The 19,992-nt window shown below is 43.2% G+C and overlaps 1 long non-coding RNA gene across 1 annotated transcript in view; it reads right to left on the reverse strand.

Annotated features, from left to right (window-relative positions):
- Positions 1 to 596: 596 nt before the first annotated feature.
- Positions 597 to 19,992, reverse strand: part of LOC106506500 (uncharacterized) — a 145,454-nt gene continuing 126,058 nt past the window's right edge. Inside the window, exons 11-17 of the long non-coding RNA XR_014831350.1 lie at positions 16,646 to 16,720; positions 14,867 to 14,990; positions 13,879 to 14,275; positions 11,232 to 11,410; positions 8,988 to 9,071; positions 3,745 to 3,981; positions 597 to 1,571 (exon numbers count right to left, since the gene is read on the reverse strand). This is a non-coding gene — a long non-coding RNA (uncharacterized LOC106506500). The remainder of the gene's footprint in view (positions 1,572 to 3,744; positions 3,982 to 8,987; positions 9,072 to 11,231; positions 11,411 to 13,878; positions 14,276 to 14,866; positions 14,991 to 16,645; positions 16,721 to 19,992) is intronic.

The following is a 19,992-nucleotide window of genomic DNA, read 5'->3' on the forward strand; positions in this document are numbered from 1 at the left end:
ACCTAGGAGGATCACCATCCTCCCAGACATTTCCTCCCATAGACACTGGATTTGCCACTAAATATGGAATTACCTCCTCTGGGGCAAGGGCAGTGGGGACCTAAAAACCGAGCACCTCTGTGCCTCCGCCAAATAAATGTGAGAAAGCCCACATAGGAACAGTAGAAAAGTCTGTGACACAACCTCACCAGAAACCCCACCCTCAGCAGTGAGGCGACCCGCAGTCCCTGAGGAACTCAAAACCCTGGGCTTCTCCCTGAGGAGGGAAGGGTTTGAACCCCGTATCAGCCACCCCAACTTTTAAGACAAGCACCTGAGAGACAAGCCCCCAAACATCTAGCTTTGTAAACCAAGGGAGCTCGCGTCCCCAGGGCCAACCGAGCCATAACAATCTGAGAAACAACCTTTACGCGGCTGGCCGTGGACTCACCTGCCACAGGACTCAGCAGCTGATTGAGAGGCACCCAGATTGCTGAGAAGCAGGCTCCTTTGCTTATCTTGAAGCATTGGCCTTCAGGAGCAGGGATCGAATTCAGCCCAAGTCTTGGCCTTGCGGGCGCCATCCACACGCCTCACTTTATTCCGAAGACGCCATCTTTTTTTTTTTTTTTTTTTTTTTTTAAGTAACGCAAGGCTTTTCTTTTTTCTTTTTCTTTTTGTCCTCTTTTTTCCTGTGGGTTCCATCTATGCACTCTCCCTCTGCCTCGCTCCAGATTCTAGCGGTGGGCGCCATCTCCGCACTCCAGGCCGCAGGTAGCTCTGGGAGGGGAGCTTTTACAGCACCTGACTCGCGGGTTTGCAGCTGCTGCGGTGCAGGGGATGCCCCGCTGTGGCAGCCTGGGGATGGGCTGGCGTTCCTGGGTCCTGGAGGACTGCAGCAAGCGGATAGATAGTTCTTGGCAGGCTGCCACCCCAGAGCTCTGCATAGACTGTGAACTGAAACAGCCCATTTGCCCATTTGCTCAGCCCGGATCCTCAGCCTGAGGGGCCGGCTTCCGGTTGCCGCACAATTAGAGGCCCTGAGGTGGCTCTCAGAGAGCGGAGACTGGCGGGCGCCATCTTTGCGCTCTTGTTACCTCCCTAGAGCTCACAGGAGCCTCCCAGAAAGGGGCTTAGACACTCTGGAACCCTGGAGAGGTACCTTCAGATTCCTTGCTCTGGTGGCCAAGGGGCTTATGCTTGTGGGCCCAGCGGATTACGTATATGTGCATACTTTAATAAAAGTGGCCGCCCAAAGCCTGGCTTTCAATAAGCCTGAATCTAGGTGCTGGGATCCTCTGCTTAGGACACTGACAGGTCTTGGCACAACTTCAACTACAGGGAGCCATTAAAATAAAATAGTCTGCTTAGGAGTTCCCCTCCTGGCTCAGGGAAACAAATCGTACTAGTATTCATGAGGCTGTGGGTTCCATCCCCGGCCTCAGCTCAGAGCGTTAAGGATCCTGCATTGCCTTGAACTGTGATGTAGGTCGCAGATGCTGCTTAGATCCTGCTTGGCTGTGGTGTAGGCCAGCAGCTACAGCTTCAATTCAGTCCTAGCCTGGAAACTTCCACATGTGGAGAGTGCAGCCCTAAAAAGATAAAAGAAAAAAAAAAGTTTGCATTGAAATAAATTTTTAAAAAATTTTCTGTTGTCCTTCCATTTATTCATGAGATCCAGTGCTTATTGGATGCCTTTAACCTGAAGATCAAGGATGCTAAGAGTACTTTTGTTAACAGTTGGTCGGTTGTGAAATAAACACTCCTTGATTATCTTATTGGTGCTGACTTGTGACGTGGTTTTTGAGGAAACTCTCCTTTGTCTCAATTTAATCATTCTACCAAAAAAAAAAAAAAAGCCTGTGCTGTGTCAGCTCAAACCACTAGTTATTAGAAAAAATTAGCCTCTGTCTTAACTCTCTCAGACACAGTCTCTTCTTTCTCATCCTTTATAAAACTATTTCCCTGAACAATCTTATTGGTGATGCAGATAGTGTTGATTGCCACCAGTAGCTTCTGTTTCTTCATATGATCCTGGAATCACTCCAATTTTAGAAGAAACAATCATAGAAAATGGCCCCTATCCCTTGCATTCTTGGCTTCTAACCTTTGACCAGAGCTCTAATCCTAAGCATTTTGGCTTAAACAGCATTATATCAAGTTGCACCAACTAATTTTACTTCAGAGATCTCAGAGATCATCAGATTTTTGGAGGTAGAAGAAACCTCAATCATTGACTAGCCAACTCTGTTTTACCAAAACTGAGCTCCAAATACATGTCTTAGCCTACATCTCAAGATAAAACCAAGACAAAACATTAACTCTAGACCTTCTCTAGTAAACACACTGTCTTACCCTATATGTATGACCAAATCTGAGAAAGTGAGCTTGCAGATCCATGCCCAGAAACATGAAAATGTTCCCAACTCTCTGGAAACAATGTGGTAATTTAAATAAGCAAAACCTCATTCCAGGTTTTCCCTCCAAAATGAGGTAGCGGGGCTGCCCTGAACACTGATGTCTCCTGGAGAATTTCCTGCTACATTTCAAGGAAGAAGAGGGGTCAATGTCCTATTTTGACTCATCTTTTTCACATTCCTGATTCACTGACCTTTATTAGGGTTCACTGGAAGAATTCTCAAACACCTTACCAAGCAACATGTTAGAAATGTCTCTGTGCTACTTGTCCTGCCCACTCCAGCTTCATACCTTCTCCTCCAAGGGTGGCTCCACAAAGAGGAGAAAAGAGAGAATCATCTCTGGAGTCTGGGAAGAGAGTCTGCTAAAACCTGCTATTCTTCCAATAAAAAAATGTTTTCAGACCTCTGTGTGAATAGAACTTGAAAACTTGAACTTTGAGTTGTGATTTGATACCTGAAATTCTTTTCATTCCATAATTAAAGATAAGGTTTTCAGGGTAAATATAGCAAGACTAAACATTCTCTGAACCCATTAATACACCTAAAGGGATAAATGACTGACATGGGTCATTCCTAGACCTGGTTTTGGAAAAGGAGGAGGGAAAGGAGGGGTCTAGGGCACTGAAGGGAGAAAAAGAAAGGCTAGAAGCAATGAAGAAAAATTCTGACCCCCTTAACCCTCTGTCCTGAACAATGCTATGTTTAATTGCTTCCGGAACTGTCCCTCACTTTTTTTTTTTCTTTAATCAGCTTTAACTACAAAGGGAACTGCTATTGGTTTTCAAATGGACAAGGATGTCTTTGGGTGACAACTACCTAGACAAACATAAATGGGAAATAATTACTTATAAACAGGCATATTAGAAAGAGTTCAAAACATGTAGTACACCTGCATTACTGATCATTGTACTACCTAATCAGGATATTTTATATTAATATGATCCTTTCAACAGAGCACTGAAAATGAAGAAGGAACTATAGATTTGTTTTTTGAAAAAGAGAAAAACATCAGTTTTTTTCCCTCTGCATCCACTAGAATGTTGAATGCATTAGAAATCACCAAAAAATGAAAGATAAAATCAATACTCATGTTAAAGGAATTTCCATATGGGTATGATTGTTTCCATAAATGGAAAAGTGGAAGCAGGAATGATGTTGAGAAAATGGTAGAGTGTGGTCCTTTTTTTATTTTCTGGGGAGAAAAAGGCAGAGAAAGAGAAGGAAAAAAATGGTAGCGTATGGTGCCATTTACACACTGGCTGGGTTAATATGTAATTGAAAAGATTAATGGCTGCATAATAATTGTCTCCATTGTTTAGTTCTGGATAGTGGCCAGTCATCTTACCGCTCTGATCCTCGGTGGGTTTGGGTTTGTAAGGAATGCAGTGAGTAGCTGACAGGGTCTGTGTGCCAGGTGTAACCTTGCTAAAGAAGACATCCAGGAAGAACTGTACAAGGAGACTTGGTGAGGTTCCCTCTGGTGAGGCGTGACTCTCTGCACTTGGTAAATAGTTTTGCTTCAAAACTGCTGTGTCCATTGTGGCAGAACAGAGCCAGGCTGGGTCCAGCCAAACCACTCCACCTGAGGAGGATAAAGAAAGAAAAACTCTCAGAATCCAGAGAAAGGTCTCCTTTATGTCCTATCCAAGATGTAAAACAAACAACAGTGTTCCTCTTGGCTGTTCTTTGCACTGCCCTGGGAGCACTCACCTTTCATCTGCAGATTTTCAGGGATGTGAAAATACATTTCTTTCCTTTTCCCGATCCACTTTCAAAGTTCCTGTCTGTAGCCCTTCTCACTGGAAAGTGGGCCAAACAGACAGAAACTTTCCGTTGTGAATGGCAGAAAAGATTTCCATAGCAAGGTACCATGAGTCCACCTGTTCTGCTACTGATCTTGTCTCACCTTGCCTCTCACATGGACCAGGACAATGCGATGTACTAAAGCAGGGGCTAGGTCGTTCCTTCTCACATGGCCTCATTCTGGTCTGGGTCACAACCTTCTCCTTGATTACCTCAACCTTGATGGGCTTCCTCATTTTCTAACAGAGCAACTTCATATTCCTGACATCCCAGGAGCCTCTCCTGGGGGCTGGTATTAATACTTGTCCAAACTTCCATTCCACTCCAACTTACACTATCTTATTGTGTAGTTCCAAGCTGTCCTCCTTCCACTTTGATGTCTCCCTCTATCCACTCTCTCAGCATATTCAAACCCCACCCCATTGGTGCAAATCCTGTTGTATCTCCCTATTCTACATTCTCATATACCTTTTACTTTTCTTCATAAACATCCCTACTGTCATTAAATACTTACAGTATAGTAATTGGTGGGGTGACTTTCCTTTTTACTACATAATGAGTTCCTTGGAATAGGGACTGCATGTATTATATTCTTTGCCATGTATCTAGCAGCAGGCCAATAGTAGACTAGTGCTTAAACTGTCAAGTTAATAGTTATATTAATATATGTAAAGATCATTTCAAATTTTCACTTCCTTCATTAGCTTGATCTTCAGCCTCTCCAGTTAAGTATATTTTTGTTAGTCATCATTTGAAGTAACTTGTGAACTTCGTGCTTCCTGCTGACACTCATTTTCCATATTTTTGTTTTTGTTTTTTGTTGGATTTTTTTTAGGGCCCCATCCACAGCACGTGCAGGTTCCCATGCTAGGGATCAAATCAGAACTTCAGCTGCTGGCCTCTGCCCCAACGACAGCAATGCAGGACCGAAGCCGAGTCTGCGACCTACACCACAGCTCATGGCAACACCGGAGCCTTAACCCACTGAGCAAGGCCAGGGATCGAACACGCAACCTCATGGTTCCTAGTCAGATCCATTTCTGCTGTGCCACAATAGGAACTCCTTATTTTCCATGTTCTATTATCATTCTCTAGACCTTAGTCTTATCTCTCTCTCTACTCTACAAGTTCCTTGAGAGCAGGGCATTCTCTGTCAGTTTTTTGTTTGTTTGTTTTTGTTTTTTGCCTTTTAGGGCCTCACCTGGCAGCATATGGAAGTTCCCAGGCTAGGGGTCAAATTAGAGCTGCAGCTGCCAGCCTACGCCACAGCCACAGCAATGCAGGATCCTAGCCGTGTCTGCTACCTACACCACAGCTCATGGCAACACCGGATTCTTACTGAGTGAGGCCAGGGATTGCACCCACACCAGTTGGGCTCATTACCACTGAGCCACAATGGGAATTTCCTCATTCATTCTTTAACTTGATTGCAACTCTAAATAAAAGTTTATCTAGCTGAGACTCAAAAACTGTTAGCTGAGGGGTGAATTAATTTTTCAGTTACCTGTCTTTCAGTTTATTATGTAATGCCTATAGCTCCACATTCTGCACACACATTGCTTTTCCTACATTAGAGTGAAAAGTAAATAAATAACATCATTCAACTATTTTTTTCACCATTTCAGTTTCAGCCACACGGCGTATGCTCTTCTAGGGGCACTCCATTCCATTCGGTGAAGTCTTGAGTTTAAAGATGTGAGGGGAGGGCACAAAGGAGCTCTCAGTTCTTGGCCAGAAACAACAGAAGGGCTAAAAGACTGGAGTAGTGGGGAAATGAAGACAATAGGAATAACTCCTTGCAACCAGTGGTTTAGGTGGAAAAAAACTGGGAGCTCCAAGAAACTCTGGAGTGATAAGCATTGAACTTAGGCCTTTATTCTGCATAAACTTGTGCCAAAGTCTTCATCCTGTAAATTCTATGGGACCTAAAGTCACTTTTCTCTTTGGATCTGTTTCCACCTGGGTGAAATGATATGATTGATGCCTAACTTTCAGATTGTTTATGAGATTCATACAATCATATGAGAAATTGCTCTGCCAGTTCAAAAGTGTTTTGCAAGTGGTATTAACCTACATGATGGCTGAGGACAGAGAACTGGAGTGAGACAGCTTGCAGAAGGTTTGAGACACTGCAGACAGAAGCTTATGGTTCATCTGGAGACTAAGGGGAGCATCAGCTTAAAGCTTATTTGGGGTGATTGGGTTTGGGGGAGTACTTGCTATTTCCTGTTTATCAGGTCCAATTAGCATAATTTCATCAATGCAGTGGTCTAGTATGATGTCTTGTGGAATGTTAAGATAAAAAAGATCAGTTTGTAGAGATTGAAAGGAAAGGGGATGTTGCCAGAGCTGGGAGGAAGGAGGAATGGGGAGTTATGGTTTAATGGGCACAGAGTTTTGGTCTTGCAAGAGGAAAAACTTATGGAGGTGGATGGAGGTGCTGGTTGTATACCACAATTTACTAAGCGTAAAAAAAAAAAAATACTAAATAAATAAGAAAAAAGTAAACTAAGGAGAATTGATTGTACTCTCAGAGGACATAAGAAGAAAAGGAACAGTAAAGACATCTCTGAAAAACTAAGGAAAAGAAAAAGAACCACAGAGCCAAAGCTGAAGAAAATGCCCAAGCTAGGCTGTCTGGTCAAATAATAATCCCATTTCTTCTTCCTGAACATGCAACCTACTACATTCTCTAAACTCCCTTGCAATTAGGAGTGTCCATGTGACCAAATTCTAGCCAAACTAATGTTAACAGAATGATGGTCACTCCCAGAGGCATTCCCAAACCTTCCACCTGTGTGCTATTTTCCAATCCAGGGGATGGGTGCTCATGCTCAGAGTGACTATTGAAGCCACACATTGAAGACTGTGAAGCCACAAGACAAAGTTGTTCAGGTTGCTGTATCACTGCTTAGAGGATGGAACTCCATCAATCAGGACATCTGTTTGAGGCTTTACATGGGCAAGAGAAAACAAGTCTATTGTGTTCAAGCCAGCATACAGTCAGGAGTGAGTTTTTTACAGCAGCCATCATTACCTTAATTAACACAGCATGGATGAGCTGGGGAGGTGACTGAAGAGCCCACTGCCTGCCTTTTTGAAAAATGAAAATGAGAATTATAAGGAGAGAAGTGGAAACAGCTGGGAGAAAGACGGGGCTGGGAGATGATATCTCTGGATAGTTTTTGAAGCCAGGGTCCCAGAACAAATAATATCAAAATGTGGCTTTTAACAAAGCAGGTACTATTGCATATCGTGACCTGGTCAGTCCATCTCTTTCCCTATTTAGTGGCTCCCATCTACTCTCTGACCTTGGCCACAGCACTTAACATGTCCTTGACTTTCTATTTATGCCACACACAAAAAAAATGCCAACAAAATTTCTATGAAAGTTTCTCTAAAACTCCAAGTCCCTTTTCTTGCTTTCTCTCTTCCTCAACCCCCAAATAATATTTAATTGTTAATGTGGGAAAACATTTTATGAGAAGTGCATTCCTTTCTGAGCCACTGCTTGGGTCATTTAAAAATAAACAATAGACAAAGGGAAACATTAACCTGGAGGACTTTATAATAATAACCTCCAGGTCTGATCCAGGATTGGCTAAGAAGATAAAAGCTATTGGGAGATTTGTGGCCATCCAAGCTACTTAAAAAATATCCAGCTTTTCTCTCTCCTCCTTCCCAACCAGTATTCCATTCCAAATGGAAATGATTTCTAATTAATTCTGTGGTCCTATCAGTTTCTATAATTGCTAAAGTGTTCTCAGGTGTTCATATAAGTCATTGGCCAACGAACAAATATAGTTACTAAAGGCCTAAGTTTATAGAGACTCTGAAGCCATTCAAATAAAGACAAGGTATAAACCAGATTTATTATAATTACCGTTATTATTTTCATTATTTTAAGCACAAAGATCTATCCAGGACACGCAAACTTAGCTTTTGAGTCTTGGTCATAAATCTTTGGGCACATTTCTAACCCTTATTATAGCACCAATAAGAGATTAAACTAGAAAACGAATCTACAAAGGAGAAACTATCTTTTAATTAGTAAGCACTCTCCTTCATATAAAATTCCATACCCGTCTCTAATAGCCACACTTAATACTCATCTAGAACCTTTCATCTGAAAAGCTCAAAGCACTTCTTGCTAATACCAGTGCCAGTTCTCTCAAAGTTCCTGTAAGTCAGGAACTAAAATTCCATCCACAGGGTATTTTGGCCATTGCTGAGGTCTGAGCTTGTCGATCTTCATTCCTTGTAGCTGTGGGTGACACTCTTTCCCAAATCAGAGCCTCACCATCAGTGCAATGAAAGGGAGAAAGATCCTATCAAGATAGGAAATACTGGTTTCAGCCACATAGGAGGCAAAAGGATTGAAAGGAAGGCTCAAGCTTTGGAGTTAGGCCTAACTTCAAATCTTGACTTTAAACAAATGATCTTAACCTCTCTGAACTTCAGTTTGCTCCTATATAATCAAGAATGTAAAGTAAGACCCAATTCTTGGTATAGAACAGGTACTCAAAAACTAATTGCTTGGGGGTATAAAGCCATATTTTCCCTTATGGAAATGGACCACTGGACCTCCAAAATGAAGCAAGGTTTGATCTGATGAATACTCGGTTGTGCATCTGCATGGGAAAACTGCCCATAGCAAACACTCAGTCAATGTTAGAGGAGCTATCCTGCTATGGAAGAAGTCCATAGCCAATGCCCATGCTACTCAAGCCAACTTAGGTTTTCCGTAAGAACAAGTCCAATATCATCTCACATAAATGCTAATACCTGAGTTTGAAAGATCTATTTAAGTACAGCTGTAACCCTTCTTCTTCAGTACACTTGGGTTGATTTTCCACATCTCATCATGTCCTGTATTTATAAACAAAGGAGAATACTGTTATGAATTTTGTTAAATACCAAATACTAAGTTATTAGTTGCAGCTATTTATTGAAAAAAACTCTTATAAAATTGTCTTGTAAACACTTGAATGTATTAACATGCTCTGTGGCTTTGTTTGGATTTTTTCTAATGCTTGTTTTATTTATTCTTTTTAATTTTTGTCTTTTTAGGGCCGCACCTGGCAGCATTTGGAAGTTCCCAGGCTAGAGGTCGAATGGGAGCTGTAGCTGCTGGCCTATACAGCTACATCAGATCTGAGCCGCATCTGTGACCTACACCACAGCTCATGGCAATGCGGATCCTTAACCCAATGAGAGAGGCTAGGGATCAACCGGTGTCCTCATGGATACTAGTCAGGTCCATTACCACTGAGTCACAACGAGAACTCCTAAAACATTTTTTTTAATTTAGTAAATTTACTTGGAAGGCCATGATAGTGACATTGCTTACTGAGAGTCTCAACAAATTCAAAACAGGGTATCAAATGAAAAAAACACACAACCTAAAAGTTGAGAATTATGTTTTATTCAGGGACATTACTAAGGACCATAGCCCAGAACACAGCCTTTCAGATAGCTCTGAGAACTGTTCCAAAGAAAGGGGATCCAGGATATATAGGAATTTTTGCTGAGAAAATAAAACCGGAGTTCCCGTCGTGGCGCAGTGGTTAACGAATCCGACTAGGAACCATGAGGTTGCGGGTTCGGTCCCTGCCCTTGCTCAGTGGGTTAAGGCTCCGGCGTTGCCGTGAGCTGTGGTGTAGGTTGCAGATGCGGCTCGGATCCCGCGTTGCTGTGGCTCTGGCGTAGGCCGGTGGCTACAGCTCCGATTCAACCCCTAGCCTGGGAACCTCCATATGCCGAGGGAGCAGCCCAAGAAATAGCAACAACAACAACAACAACAAAAGACAAAAAGATGAAAAAAAAAAAAAAAAAAAAAGAAAAGAAAACCACAAGTAGTGTAGTCAAATATCAAAAGATTACTGCTAATCACAAAAAACTAGACATCTCACGTTAACATACACATGGGAAAGAGGCAAGAGTCCGGGCTCATTGAAATTATTCCTCTGATATGCATCTTAACTCTCTAGGACCAGTATACTGTTTTTCTCAGTCCTGGATTCCCTTCAAGGCACAAAAGGGAGGGGTGGGGTTTGCTGCTGTGGCTGATTTCTTGATGGTGGGCAACATTCCTTGTTTACTGGAATGCCAGGCAACAGTCTTTGTCCACATGGAGGAGACTGTGAAGATTCAAAATAAACATGCTAAACATTTATATCTAATCCTCATGAATTTCAGTCATAAGAGATCTTTCAGAACATCACTTGGAGCTAAGATACCTTCACTTTGTCCACAATTCTAATGAGCTTTTTCATTTGATTTGTCCCACTGTCAGTAGATGAAAAGCAGCAAATCAGATGTGTGCAGACATGGACAGGAAGAAGAGCTCTTACAGCTGTCAGCCAATAACCCAGCAAATCGATACATTCATTTGGAATGTTAGCGACTTTTCTGGCACTTTAGCAGATGTTAAGGGACAGAAAAGTTAACATTATTATCCCTGCCCTCCACAGCTTATATTTTGCTTGGAGGTAGAAAAGCACTCCACATGGGAAACAAACAGAAACAAATAAATTATGTAGCACTGACCATAAGCATTTAAAAAATTCAGAGAAGGGAGAAATCAGCAAAAAAGAAACTACAAAAGATTTCACTGAGGCCAAAGCTTTTTAAAAATATTAGAAAGATTATAGCAGCCCTTTGTCTGAAAAGTGATACTGTGAAATCATCATGAGAGACATTTAAAAGGTTTTCGTTTTTTTATTAAGTTTTGCTCGGAAGATAAACAAAGAGTTTAGGAAACTTCAACATTTATAACATGATTTTTTTTTTTTTTTTTTTGCATATGCCTAGAAAACTGAATAAGGAGAAAACAATTTACAGTATAGAAGGAGATTTAGATAAAGCATTGGAATACATTTGTTTTAATGAAGCAGTGTGGAGGCAGAGTAATGGTTCAATGACCCTTGGGTAGTCCTGGGCTATGTGACCTGTGTAGGGTCACCTTCCCCGCCCCACCCTGCCCGGCCGCACCTTGAGAGCTGTGCCAATCCACGGAAGCACTCATACCTTCCCAGCAGAAGTGGCTCTCCTTCAAGGAGGTTCACAGAGATTATCATCTGTAATCAGGATTCTGAACAAGAACTTCATGAACTGCTCTGCTCGTGACCCAGGTTGGGAAAGAGGGCCAAGCCTGCCTGCTAGCATCAGTGGCAAACAGTGATGATAAAGGCTGTGGCCTGAAGGTTCTGAAGAAGAACAAATAAGCACACATCAAACTGTTATGTTAGATAGACACTGGCTTAGAATTTGAGGGCAACCAAGATAACTCCCAAATCTCTCTCCTAGGAAAACAATGCGGTTCTAGGGAAAGCATTTAATTCTAAGGATTAAATGAGATTATAAATATATGTGATATAAATAATAGGAATATATATACATACATATATGTGTCTGTGTATATATACATACATATATACACATACATATACGTGTACACATACACACACACACATACTGGTGTGGTATTCTGTATGTATTACATGTATACATATGATTTCAGAGGCACCAAGGTAATCCCCCAAATCTCTCTCCCACCAACTAGAGAAGCAATGTAGTATGGTGAAGAGAGGATAACGTAAAACAGAGGTAAGTACAATACAGGCAATAAAAACAATACCAGCTAGACATAACTAATGATATACATTCCAGGTCATTTGTAAATCTGTCCTAGGTCAAAGATGGCAGAGAACAGTTTTCAAGAATGCAAAGAACAGACTCATAAAATTCTTGAAAATTGAACAATCAGCTCACAAGGCCAGATCCAGCACACCCCAGGTTCCCTTCATTCCTGAGGTCCAGCTATATTATTATCACCCTGATTTAAGCAGCTGACAAATGCCCTCCTCTGTCCCATCTACAGAGATCAAGTTGCTTTCCAGTCACCTGCAATCAAAAGAATATTGACTTATTAAAGAGATCCCCACCAGCTAGAGTGGAAAGGGATTACTTCACATAAGAGGCAAGGTTTAAGCCACTACATCTGAAGACAAATATTACAGCTTTCCCAGATGTTGCAGGTGTTGTTTTCTTTCTTTCTTTTTTTTCTTTAATTGAGCTTCCCACCTTGTTAAATAGAATTTTCAGCTGTGGAAAATCTAGCCATGCCATGCAATGGTCCCTTTAAATGTCTGCCCTAGATGAAGAATGTTTAATCAGCTGAGTGAAGCCTGCAGGCCCCACAGGAGCTCGGGAGGATGTTCACAGCTCACAACCACTCCTGCCTGTTCCCAGGAGCCCCAGCATCACTTTGTGAAACCACACAGGGTGGAGCCCAGCTTTTCCCTAGAGAGGAAGTGGCTGCCGGAATGCCAGATGTGCCATTCCCACAGCAGCTGGTGGAGGGCCCGTCTCTCCTAGGGTGAGGAGCAGCTTCTGCAGAGACCAAGCCCCGGAAGTTTGCAAAGTTTCCACAGGCTGGGGAGAACCCAAGCTGTGCGGGGCCCCAGGCAACACAGGATGAGAAACAGAACATTATTCAGGGCTGATGCTCCCACCCATCTCCTTTGTTTCCTTCCACCAGTGTTTGGAAAACCTGTTTAAAGAGTTATTCCAAGTGTTTTTTCAAGCCTCTAATCTGTCTTCAAAAATATCCTTGAAGAGGAAACAAAGATTGTTTGCTAGCAGTTGACGAGGGTGGAAATGGCCAGGAAAAGTCGTTCCAACACACCTAGGCTAAAGCCACAAATTAGGGCTGGCAGGGCTTGGACAGAAACCAGCTGGGTCGATTGGTCTGTTGTGCTCTGTGTGTCCTGCAGCTTTTAAAACAAGGGGCAGCTGAAGTCCCCAGCATTTTGTGAAAGTTGGGGGTGGGAAGATGAGAGCAGAGGCGAAATGAGGGGGAGCAAAAGCAGAGATGCTATAGATGGTTGGTAGAAGGGAGACAGCTAGATGTGGGGAAGCAGTAGGGAAACAGTGCAGTTCGTCTGAAATCTTGTTTAAGGTACATTTTCTCAGGGGTGGGGTGGGCAGCGGGTGGGCTGAACCCTTCAGCTGTGCATCCAAAGTTGATTTAAAAACCTGAAATTTTCTGTAATTGGACCTCATTAATAAATTCCTCAGGGTTCCAGGAGGTTCTGAAGAGGTAGAAAAAGTGTTTGGAGAGACGAGAGCAACAGGAGGTTGTAAGATCCCAGGCTGAAGAGTTAATTTGATTTAATCAGCTTGGAGAAAGTCTGCATTCACAACAACCCCCAGGACACACTGAGCCCTCCTGCCCTCTTCAGCAAGGCAAGATTTTCTCTCATTCACTTCTTCCTACTTTTTAACCCTTTTTTCCAACCTGGGTAACTAGCTGCCCCACATGTTCTGCAAGCCAACTGTTAGGAACCAATGCCCCTCTCCTCTACAGAACCTTCGCTGTTCTACAGTAGGTGTGATTCCCGCAGCTGAGCAGGGAAGGCTGCCACCTCCCAGCCTCCTCTGTCTATTCCTGTCCACCCCCGCCCACCACTGCCAAGCCCTGCCCTGCCCTGCCCCACCCCACTCTTCTCTCCTCCCACCTTTATTCCCACCCCTACTCTTGGTTGTTAGCTTGACCCCAAATTCGCATGTAATCCCAAACATTAAATTGAGACAGTAGCATTGGTTTGTTGCCATACCAAATCTGGAGTGGTTTGTAAATGACAAGCCTGCTTGGTTTGGGTTTGTAATATACCTTTGCTTTTTCCTCCAGTAGAAGTGAGCCTGAGATGCAAAATGTCCAAAGGTCAGATACCTGGGGGGAAAAACAGAAGTGAAGGGTGATACCCAGACTGGGAAGTCAGCTTCTGAACAGGAAAGGCCAAGGATCAAATGCAGGATTTTGCCAGGGCTCCAAATGGCTCATTCTCACAGCATCTATCAAATTTTCCTGCCTTTTCAGGGCATTTCAGGAAGAAGTGGCATCCAGTAAAACCAGCATGGAATGGGAATAAAAATAACAACTTCCTCTCTCAAGGATCATCAACTTCCATCCCCAAAGCCCCCGAGGTCACTGGTTTTCAGAGCAAGACTCATCTCTGGTCAAGGTCACAGTGGCTTCTACGGATTGCATTTTTTTTTCATTGTCCAGGCTAGGATTAAGGATAGACATAGAGGGAGCAGAGAGGAAGGGTTAGATCATCAGAGGTGGTAGAACCTAGAAAGTGGTCAACCCACACCTGCAGTTAACCTCCTCACTGCACCCCACCCAGCCCACATCCCAAGTCAGATTTGGAAGCTTGAGAGCAGACTGCCTCCTTCACTTCCTACTTAGCTTCTATTCTCCTCTTGCCTTGCCGGGCTGCATCTGGGGATGTTCTTTCCTTTCAACTCTTCACCCTCCCTACTATAATATCCTCTTACCCCACCCCAATGTAGGACAAAAGAAGTTTCTTTTCTTTTTTGGGCTGCATTTGAGGCATATGGCAGTTTCAAGTTAGCAGTCAAATCGGAGCTGCAGCTGCTGGCCACAGCTACAGCAACACAGGATCCAAACCATGTCTGTGACTTGCTTGTGGCAACACTGGGTCCTTAACACACTGAATGAGGCCAGGGATCAAACCCACATCCTCACGGACATTATGTCAGCTTCTTAACCTGATGAACCACAGTGGGAACTCCAAAAGAAGTTTCTTTGCACTGCTCTTTTTTATGATTCCAGAGAAATCCTAGTGCAATGTTACCATCCTAGTGAATCTGTAGCTGAGCTGTATCTCACCCTCTCCTTGAAGACCTTCTTGGTGTTCTTCCTCCCATCATGAGGTATTATACTCAGGCCATCATAGAGGAAAAGACTGCTGAATGTGCCTACCAAACAAATAAATAAATAAATCAAATTTCATATGGCAAATAAAGTGTGCATCATAAACAAAGTCAAAAGACAAATTAAAAACTGGAGAAAAGTCCTAGCAACATATCTGACTGACAAAGGTATAGTTTCTTTCTTTCTTTCTTTTTTTTTTTTTTTTTTTTGACTTTTGCCTTTTCTAGGGCTGCTCCCATGGCATATGGAGGTTCCCAGGCTAGGGGTCTAATCGGAGCTGTAGCCACTGGCCTACACCAGAGCCACAGCAAAGTGGGAGCCCAGCCGCGTCTGCAACCTACACCACATCTCCATATGCCACGGGAAGCGGCCCTAGAAAAGGCAAAAGGTCAAAAAAAAAAAAAAAAAAAAGGAAAAGAAAAAAAAAAGACCATTCAATATTGAAAAGATAAAAATCAAAACAAGTTACTGCTTTTTCCTACCAGATTGGAAAATACTAAAGGTTTGGTCATCCCCAGGGTTGGTAAGGATAAGGAGAAACAGGGGTCACATACTGCTGATGGGAATTCTTAGCAATATAGTTTTGTCTTTTTTTTTTTTTTCAGGGCTGCACCCGCAGCACATGGAGGTTCCCAGGCTAGAGGTCCAATTGGAGATGTTGCTGCCAGCCTATGCCAGAGCCATAGCAACACCAGATCTGAGCTGCGTCTGCAACCTACACCACAGCTCACGGCAACACCGGATCCCCAACCCACTGAATGAGGCCAGGGATTGAACCCACAACCTCATGGTTTCCAGTTGGATTCGTTTCCTCTGTGCCACGACAGGAGCTCCGTAATATAGTTTTCTGCAAATAAATTTAGCAGCATCTAGCAAAATTTTTAAAATGTGCATAAACTTTGATGCAGAAATTGCACCGAGAGATACATTCTATTGATATAAAAGCACACAGATACATGTACAAAGATGGAAACTCTGTCAATGAAATGTTATTTGCAATTCAAAACCCAAAAAGAATGTGCATGTATATGCTATTACATTGATTTTAAAAATTCGGAGAGGACATTAAAGACATTGGTAAAGGTAGATGTCCTAGTTTGCTTGGGCTTCTATAACAAAATACTCAGGTGGCTTATAGCAACAAAAAGTTATTGCTCACAGTTCTGGAGGCCAGAGGTCTAAGATCAAGGCACCAGCATGGTTACCTTCTGCATGGTGAGGGTCACCATCCTGCTTCATAGCTGGCACCTGCTTGCAATGTCTTCACATGGTGAAGGGGTTAGAGGTCTCTTGTTTACAAGGGCACTGCCCTCATGACCTAAACACCTTTCAAAGGCTTACCTTCTAATACCATCACCTTTGAGGGTTAGGATTTCAGTAAGTGAATTGGGGGTGGGGGGGTGGAACAAATATTCAGTGGGATTGGAGACAAAGAAAGAGAGGATTTTATTTTTTATCTAAAAATATTCTGTTTGTCTTGATTTTTTACCAAGTAAGTTTTTTAAACATAGATTTTTAAATCACTAAATAAACAAACTAAACTCTGGCTATACCTGCTGTGCTGCTTGCTAACATTTCTCTGGTGCCCAAGAACTCCCCAAGATAAACACAAGATTCACCTAACCAGTCGCAACTGACAATCCTTCAAACAGACAAAACCTTTGATATAGAGCTGTTATATTGATATATATAAACATACCAATTCAGAGGAAATCTCCATATCAGAATAGTTGAGAAGACAAAAATTTAATCTTTTGAAGGTCCCAGTGACTCACTAAAAAAGAGTTGAAAAAGCCTGATTGCAGGGCAATAACGTGGAATTTTGGAATAAGCAGCCACTAGGCTCCACCCTGCTTCCTTGAGATGTGGACTAGTTTGGGTGCAGCTGGGAGCAGATCAGCAGGGAGGTGGGTGGGCGCGGGGCACCAGCTGATCTGGCACCAACAGGCCCCTCTCTCTTGGCTGTACCCAGTGTGGGGAAGAGACGAGGAGGATTAGAATCCTTCCTGTGATATGATTCCAACCATATAATGCTCTGGAAAAGGCAAAACTATAGAGACAGTAAAAAGATCAGTATAGGTAGGGATGAATAGGGGGAACACGGAGGATTTTTAGGGCAGTGAAACTACTCTGTGTGATACTGTAATGCTGGATTCACGTCATTATACATTTGTACAGAATCTACAACAGCAGAAGTGAACTTAATGTAAACTGTGGACTGTGGGTAATTATGATGTGTCGATAGAGGTTCATCAATTCTAACAAATGTACCGCTCTGGTGGAGGATGTTGATAATGGGGGAGGCTATGTAGATGGGGGTGGTAGCCAGGGGATATATAAGAAATCTCTGTACCTTCCTCTCAAAAAACAAACAAAAATCTTTTATGAGATAAGAGATAATGCTTAATATATGTTTATTAGATGCTAAGTGAAAGCAAATCCTGCCCCAGGTTTGTTATTGCATCCACTGGGAGGAAGGACAGTGCAGTGTGCTCCTCTCTCACCTGCACTTTTATATTTGGGGGATGAATGGGGGGGCTTTCATTTTTCACTTGGAATTTTACAAGAATACCTTCATGGATTGCTTCTTTAAAATAAAACTGCAGCTACCTCATGGCCCAGTGGGTTAAGGATCCAGTGTTGTCGCTGCTGTGACTCTGGTTACAGCTGTGGCTCGGGTTCAATCCCTAGCCTGGGAACTTCCACATGCTGTGGGTACAGCCTATAAAGAAATAACCTTGCAATATTATATTCGTTAATCCTCTGACTTCAGTTATAAACCAGATGCCTGCTCAAGCCTTTTTACTCTCTTGGATTTGTTAACCTTGACCTAAACCCCCTTCCGGAGGCCTGAGATAGGTCCATCCTCTCCCCACGACTGTCCTGCCTCCATCCCACAGTCTCCTCTTTGCCTGTGCCCGGCTGCTTCCTGAGCAGTGTCTGGGTGGAGCTCTGTAGCAGGATGTTCTCAGACTCCACCCCCTTTTCTGTCCTCACAGGAAACCCCAGGCATTTCATTTCGCAAGGTTAGTAGCTCTCTGGGGCCTTACTTAGGTCAGGTCACAGCAGGCTCTCCACAGTCTTCAGCCCCGTTTTCAGTGGGGGAATGGAGTCTACATTCTCTCACTGCAAGCCTTCCTCAGTCCCCCTTAGAACTCTGATGAATCTATCTCCTTCCCTCTAAACACAAAGTAATTCTAGCTGGCTTAAACCTAAGGAGAAATATGTTATGCAGGTATAGGGGGGCTCAGGGAATTCAGATGGACTGTAAGAACTGAAAGTCTGGAGTTCCCATCGTGGCGCAGTGGTTAACGAATCCATCTAGGAACCATGAGGTTGCGGGTTCGATCCCTGCCCTTGCTTAGTGGGTTAAGGATCTGGCGTTGCCGTGACCTGTGGTGTAGGTTGCAGACGTGGCTCGGATCCCGCGTTGCTGTGGCTCTGGTGCAGGCCGGCGGCTATAGTTCCGATTAGACCCCTAGCCTGGGAACCTCCATATGCCACGGGAGCGGCCCAAGAAATGACATAAAAGACAAAAAAATAAAATAAGATAAAAATATTTATTAAAAAAAAAAAAAGAACTGAAAGTCTTAGCAGGATCATCTCTGTGTCTCCTCTCTGCTTATTCATCTGAATTCTTCTCTCTTTGCAATCTGTCTTCTCTGCTTCTCCGTCCACATGGGAAGACGTGGCTGCGCCTTAGTAACCAAGAGACCAGCCGCTAAACAAACTGGCTCCCTCAGAATCCCAATCCCAAATTCCTGGGAAAGAGTGTCAGTTTGGCTCTTGTCTAATTATCTCCAGACAGAAGGGAGACGGTCTGACAGCAGTAGGTCACAGGAAAAGGGCGTGCGTGGTTCATGGCTAGGCACCTTTGGGTGTACTGCCATCTTAGAAAATACACAAGTAATATTCCTCCTAGCATTTGAGATTTGGTTAGATTTTCAAAAAGGGATTTGTTCTGATTTGTTTCATTTTTACTTAAATGAAACAAAGCACAGACTTTGAGACCAGACCTATTTGCTTTTAAGTATTTGCTTAGTCACTTAATATCTGAGCAATGTTGAGAAAGTCACTAAACCTCTCTGGTCCTTAATGTCCTTGACTGTAAAATGAAGATGGTGACTCATTCAGAGGGGGGTTGTGAGTGGGAGATAATGTCTTTTATCTGAAGCATCCACTTCACAGTGGGTTCTCAGTAAATGTTGATTCTCTTCTTCCTTTTAGGCTTTGGATGGTGTGAGTGTAATCCTTCTTACAACATCATCTGGCCATGTCACTGCCTTACTTAAAGTCTTTCTCAGAATAAAGTCCTGTCTCCTTAAGATAATATAAAAAACCCGTGGAAGATCTGTTCTCCACACTATTCTCTCCCCATCACAACCACGTCCAGTCATACTTGCAGTTCCCAGCACCCACCATACCCTCTCCTTCCCTGTTCCTCTTCCCACCCACACTCCAAACCTTGTCTGCCTAATGTCTACTCCTTCTTGGGGACTTCTGCCTCGGGAAAATCTTCCTGGGCTGTCACTTCCACCCACAACACTGTACTAAGAGTCCTTCCATGTGCTCCTGAGCGGAAGCTTTCCTTAGCTTCCCTGGGAATCAGCCTGCCCAGCTTGAACATTTCTAGGACTTTTGCACTGTTCTATTTCGAATTTCTAGACAGTTCTACCACTTTCATCCAAACTGGCAATAGAGCTGAAAATGCCTCCCCAGAACTTCCACCCAGTAGTCTTGGCTTTTACCCTGGAACAACCCTCATATTCCTGGAAGCTTGAGTCAATTACCCTCTCCCCAACTTCCCCAAATCTATCTCTCTATCCCCTTCACTGGACCTCAGGATAGGGGTTCAGAGAACATTCATCACACCATAACATCCTCTAGTTTGTCCCTGTTCTTCTCAAAGCCTGGGGCTCAAGTGTGAGTCTAGCCACCACCTCTCTGTAATGGATCCTATAAACGTAAGCAGCCTCAAACTGAGTCACTCAGGTGAGTAAACAACCTATATCCTGTAGAGCTTCCAGTCAACCACACCCCTTCCAA

This window comes from Sus scrofa, chromosome 16, assembly GCF_054392235.1.
Source record: "Sus scrofa isolate SSC_HxYL_T2T_F1_AM1 chromosome 16, Sscrofa_HxYL_maternal_Yorkshire_Landrace_v2.0, whole genome shotgun sequence".
NCBI lineage: Eukaryota > Metazoa > Chordata > Mammalia > Artiodactyla > Suidae > Sus > Sus scrofa.